Source organism: Camellia sinensis, chromosome 9 (assembly GCF_055761805.1).
Source record: "Camellia sinensis isolate YWXY chromosome 9, ASM5576180v1, whole genome shotgun sequence".
Lineage (NCBI taxonomy): Eukaryota > Viridiplantae > Streptophyta > Magnoliopsida > Ericales > Theaceae > Camellia > Camellia sinensis.
This window is the reverse complement of record NC_138969.1, coordinates 126,779,027-126,784,634: the sequence shown is the minus strand read 5'-3', so window position 1 is coordinate 126,784,634 and position 5,608 is coordinate 126,779,027. Positions and strand designations below refer to the sequence as shown.

General features: G+C 35.1%; 1 long non-coding RNA gene and 1 pseudogene across 2 annotated transcripts; both read right to left on the bottom strand.

Moving 5' to 3' along the window:
• Nucleotides 1-753: 753 nt before the first annotated feature.
• LOC145798750 (uncharacterized) lies at nucleotides 754-1,482 on the bottom strand. Its single transcript, XR_014340260.1, has 2 exons — nucleotides 1,374-1,482; nucleotides 754-1,245 (listed from the first exon to the last, which is right to left on the bottom strand). It is a non-coding gene; the product is annotated as an uncharacterized LOC145798750 (long non-coding RNA).
• A 1,669-nt stretch (nucleotides 1,483-3,151) lies between these two features.
• LOC145798749 (receptor-like protein 51 pseudogene) lies at nucleotides 3,152-4,836 on the bottom strand (annotated as a pseudogene). The gene has a single exon (XR_014340259.1). The product of XR_014340259.1 is annotated as a receptor-like protein 51 pseudogene (transcript).
• Between the last annotated feature and the right edge of the window lie 772 nt (nucleotides 4,837-5,608).

The window sequence follows — 5,608 nt, the reverse complement described above, 5'->3', positions numbered from 1 at the left end:
TCATTTTCAATAATTTTATTTGAGGTTATTATTGTGAAAAAATAAAAGAAACGGTCCATTTGCTATAATCTTTCAAATAAAAAACAACATTTTTTTTAAACTTTTGATTTTAAATGTATTAAGATATTTTTATTCTCTAATTTCAATTAAAAAATTAAAATTATTACATATGATGGTTAAAAAAAATTGCTGATCTCAAAGGTTTTCTGTAATTAAGATTTAAGAACACTTCAATTAACATAATGTATTATAGGAAAATATTAAATTATTTTTTTGAGTGCAACAATATCTACAAATCTTATTTAAGATTGACTAAAATCATATGAAAGATTTAATGAATTAACTATATTATCAATTTAAAAGGATGGTAAGAAAAACTTGATTATAAAGTTTTAATTAGTAATTTGTAACTTATAAAGCCGGGGAAAAAAAACTTGGATTGAAAAAAAATTAGAATAGTTATTTAAATATATATTTCAATGTCAGAAGACCTCAATTTCAAATCTTGCTCAAGCCTCAAAAAATGATTGGGCTGCCTGGCCAGTAGACCTAATGCCGTGTATAATTGGGAGATTTGAAAAGAAATTTGAAAAAAAAAATGAAAAATGTAAGTGAAATGTATTTTATTCACATTTTATTTAATTTCATATATTTTTTTTATTTTTCTTTTTAAATCCTTCTCCAAATCTCCCAATCAAATACAGCGTAACAGGAGTTGGAAAACAAAGTTCTCTTCAACAAAATACCAAAACAGAGCAAGAAAATATCACTATCATCCATTAAAAAGCAGTTAAAAAACAATCATCTCTGCTCTTTATCCTCTGCAACTACTCTTCGTCATGATTAAATGTACAATGAATTGACATAAATTCATATCAACTTATCCTCTTCTCCCTCTAATCTAAATTAACCAACAATTCTGTTTTATCAAGGACTAAGAAAATAATGAGAAAATCTACTGATGAAAGCCCAATTACTACCACTTCAAAAACAAACTTACTTTGTCCATGAGGATGTTGCTTCTTCTATCTACTCTCAGCTCAAATACTGTAATAATCGTCTAACACTTTTTCTGTGCTTTCGCCATCTCTGTTATCATCACTGGACGAGTCCTTTGCCGGCAACTGGAGAAAGGGTAAATGCAATGGTTGTAATAAAGATTGGTGTTGCCACCAATCTTGAACAACCCCGATCTCTTTTATGACCAATGCATTGAATGGAATTCCCAATACACATTTTGTTGTTCTGAAATAAATTGCAATTAAACACATGCCATTGAGGGTTATATAGCATATATATTTTATATCAAAACAACACTGCAGGAAGAGAGAAAATTGGAAACAAGCCAATTTAAGATAATGAGTCATCACTACCTCTTAACTGATCAAAACACTACCGAAGCAGCAAAAGCTTCAAAGGTTGTCATAACAGATTGGGATCTTCATTTGTCTACCAAGACTGTTATGTTTAAATACTTGTTTCTGTTGGAAATGGTTATAAACTTTTGGATAAAACTAGAATTTTTTCCTCAAGTTTGGTCTATTTTTTAGGTGGGCCCCGAGTGTCGATTTACTCGGGTCAAAGTGGTAACGCGTTCTATGCCGCGTTGTGATTCACGTGGTATATTTGGTTGCTCAAAACCATTACCGAGTGAATGGGAAATTGAAGCCAAAGTGTGCTCCATGGAAATGGAGTTTTGGTGGAAATTCCTTAAGGTTGTAAATTGGCTTGTCCCACATTGATTTGGTGGGAAGTTTTGAAAGGGTTTATAAGGCTTAGGGTGAGATACTTGGGGTGTGCCCCAAGGGGTACCCAAGTGTTTTAGAGGGAGAGGTTATGGGCAAAATGGGCTAGACCCATTGGACCCAAAAATCACCACACGCGCACCACCGTCCAGGCTGGGCTAGGCGCGGGTGTGTGGTTGGGCTTCTAATCTTTTTGGGCCAAAAACATTTTAATTTAATTTTATTTTTTATTAAAATAAAATCCATAATTCAAATTAAATTGGTTTGGATTTTTTGTTCATCCAAACAGGGCCCTTCCTGGTTTCAAACAGAAATAAACTGTTTTGGAATTAGTGCACACCCAAACAGGGCCCTTCCCGTTTTCAAACAGAATTAAACAGTTTTGGATTTATTGTTCATCCAAACAGGGCCCTTCCCGTTTCTATCTGTTTGAATAAACAGATTCAAATCTGTTTAAATTTGAATCTAACAGGTTTCATACCTGTTCAATTCAAAACGAAAAGCCACCTTAACATTTATAAATAGACTAGCCTCCCATTTGGATTTAACTCAGATTTTTCGTACTCCATCTTCTGCAAATTATATTCTTCATCTTGTTGCATTTTATTTCCGAAAGAAAGAGTGTAAATACTTAGTGTGTTCGTAAGGCAAACAATTTGTAGTGCTGCTATTGTTTGTGGTAAGATCATTTCATCCTGGGAGATAGACGTCCGAATTCTGAAAGCACCGTGGAGAGGACGAATCTGTCTTAAGGACACAGTGTTAAACACTGGACTTGATCAGAAAATAATTCGAAGAAATTAAATCAAGTAAGTTATTTAATTTATTTTCAGTGTTGTTTTTATTTATTTTAATCAGATTTTATTTTTGTTTTTGTAACAAAATAAAATCTGTTTTTATTTATTTTTTTTTATTTCGAGTTTGATTTTTGTAATCAAACAAATTCTCTCCTTTTCTTTATTTCTTTAAATTTCTATTTGTTGTTGTGTACACAATAGAATTAAATCTTTTAAATATAGTGAAGATTGTTCAACAATTTCAAGAGTCAAGACATTGTTATGGTCTCAATTAGATACATGAAAATAACTACTTATTTGGAAATTGATAATGTCACGCACAAAAAATGTCCATGCCACACGTGTGCCATTATTCTTTCAATTTAATACTTTGACATCCTCATTTAACAGAAAGATTCAATCAATATGAGTCATACAAATCTGCATTTTAGGAAAGCTAGTCTTGAAGTTGCTAGTGGAATAATAACAAACCAAACTCAAGCAAAGCACATACAAAAAAGACATGAACATAGATGCTGAAACTACGTACGTGTCAAGAAAAGGTAAACCTTGAATCTTAAAGAAAAAGAAAAAAAAGCAAAAAGAATCACATCAACTTCACCATTTCTCTTTCTGCCACCTCTGCAAATACACTTTATTCAAGATTAAATGTACATTCAATTAAATAACGTTACGATTTTTGCCACTCTAAATTAACAAACAATTCTGTTTTTTTTTTTTTTTTTTTTTTTTTCACCGACAACATTTTGAGATAAGCACCAAGAAAATAATAAGAAAGACTACTGAAGAAAGCCCAATTGCCACTCCAAGAACAACCTTGCTTGGTCCTTGAGGTTTTTTCTTTTTCTTACTACTATCATCTGCCATACTGTAATCATCAGTGCTTGCGCCGTCGCTACTATCAGCAGCCGACGAGTCCTTTGCTGGCGGTGGGGAAAGGGGCAATCCATGCTTGTCACAAGGAGCAATCCCAAGCTTCAATTTGGGAGAAAAAATTGAATGGTTGTAACACAAATTGGTATTTCCACCAATCTTGAACACAACCAATCTCTTTATGAAAGAGGCATTGAATGGCATTACCCCATCAAAGTTGTTCTTCTCAAGATTCAAGTACTTCAAGCCTTTCATATTCGCAATGAACTTTGGGACCGTCCCGTTGAGCTGATTCGAACCCAGATCGAGGTGAACCATTGCTGGTATCGATGCCAACGATTCGGGTATCGACCCCGACAGAGAATTTGAAGCTAAAGACACGTTTTGGAGGGACAACAAGTCCCCAATTGAAGTGGGTATCTCTCCAATTAGCAGATTTGAAGAGAGATTCAAGAGCTGAAGGTTTTCAAGGAGGGTTATGGAACTGGGTATCTTTCCTCTGAGCCTATTACCAGACAAATCAACATGGGTAAGGTTCAAATGCCAGTGTTTAGGGAGATACCCAGTGAGATTTGCTTGAGAAATGGTCACTGATTTGAGCTTTTTCATGGCTCCAAGTACGATTGAAGGACCACGGGCATTGACGGTGACGCCGGAGACAGTCAAATCTGTGAGGTTTTGTAACCGGCTGAGCCAAACTCCAGTGAGCTTCTTGAGGCTGTGAATGCATGTGAAGGAGTGGAGATTAGAGGCGAGGTCTGAGGGGAAGTGTACTGGGGTGATGGGACAGTTGATGAATTCCAAGTTGGTGAGAGTGGAGAGGGATTTGAGGGCGGTGACTGAGATCTCGACGTCGGCGGAGCAATTGGCGAGGCGGAGGGAGAGGAGGTGGCGGAAGGGTTTGGAGCCGTCGCACACGGCGGCGGTGTGGAGGGAGGAAGGTGGTGGAGAGCAGGGGTCTTTGGAGGTGGGGATGTTGAGGGATTGGAGAGCTGTGAGTTGTTTTGGGTCAAGAGGAGAGGAAGATGAGGAGGGAGTGGAAGGAGGGGATTTTGTTGGGGATGGGGATGGGGAGGTGGAGGGAGAGGGAGATGGGAGTGAGTGGGATTTGGTTGGGGATGGAGCTGAGGGTTGTTTGGTTGGGGATATGGTCTTGGTGGATGGGGATTTTGATGGGGAGATGGTCTTGTTGGAATGGGATGGGATTGAGGGGGATGTGGTTGGGGATGGGGCTGAGGGTGGTTTGGTGGGGGAGATAGGCTTGGTGGTGTTGGGAGGAGAGAGAGAGGAGGTGAGGGAGGAGGAGATGAGGAGAGAGAGTAAGATGGGGAGGAATGGGGGCCATGGTGCCATTGCTGAGCTAGAGAGAGAGAGAGATGAGTGCAGCAGTGGGATGAATGTTGTGATTGCGAGCTATTTGATGAGCATATTGTCTCTGAGCTGTGAACGCTGCGTACAAAATTTTGGCAAGTTATTGGGTGGCTTGCTTGGTTCTATTTTTTTTTTAAATATTTTTTAGAAAATTTTATTTTTTTATTTTTTTGTAATTTTTTTGTTTTTATTAAATTTTTTTAATATTTTCAATAATTTCTTTATTTTTTTAGACATATCTAACATAAATATAATTAAAAAATAAAAAAATTATTAAAAAAATCTTTTAAAAATTCATTAAATATCAAAAATACAAAAATTCAGTATATTTTTTATATTTTTATGTATTTATTAATTTTTAAAAATATTTTTTTACTAATTTTTTTTATTTTTTAGATACATCTAAGTAAGGTACATCTAAAAAAGTAAAAAAAAATATTTAAAATTTTAAAAATATTCACTAAAAATAAAAAAAACACGAAAATTTAAAAATTTAATTTTTAAAAAATTTAATCCAAAAAATTCAAACCAAACACGTTGATGGTGTTTTATTTTTAAATTAAAAACAGTTATTATGGTAATTAAGGAACATAAATGATGTAGCGAGATTGTGACGTTGCAAATGACAGAATTTAGATCATTATATTATGGACAATGCTAAAAATCACTAAAAGTGGTGCTTTAAAGTAACCACTAATGATGTGACACTCACTTTTTTAAAAAAAAATAGACACAACAAAATTGTGGCAGGAGGTGGGACCCACTACCACATCATTAGTGGTAGCACTAATTAGTGCTCTCACTCATTTTCCATAATATAAG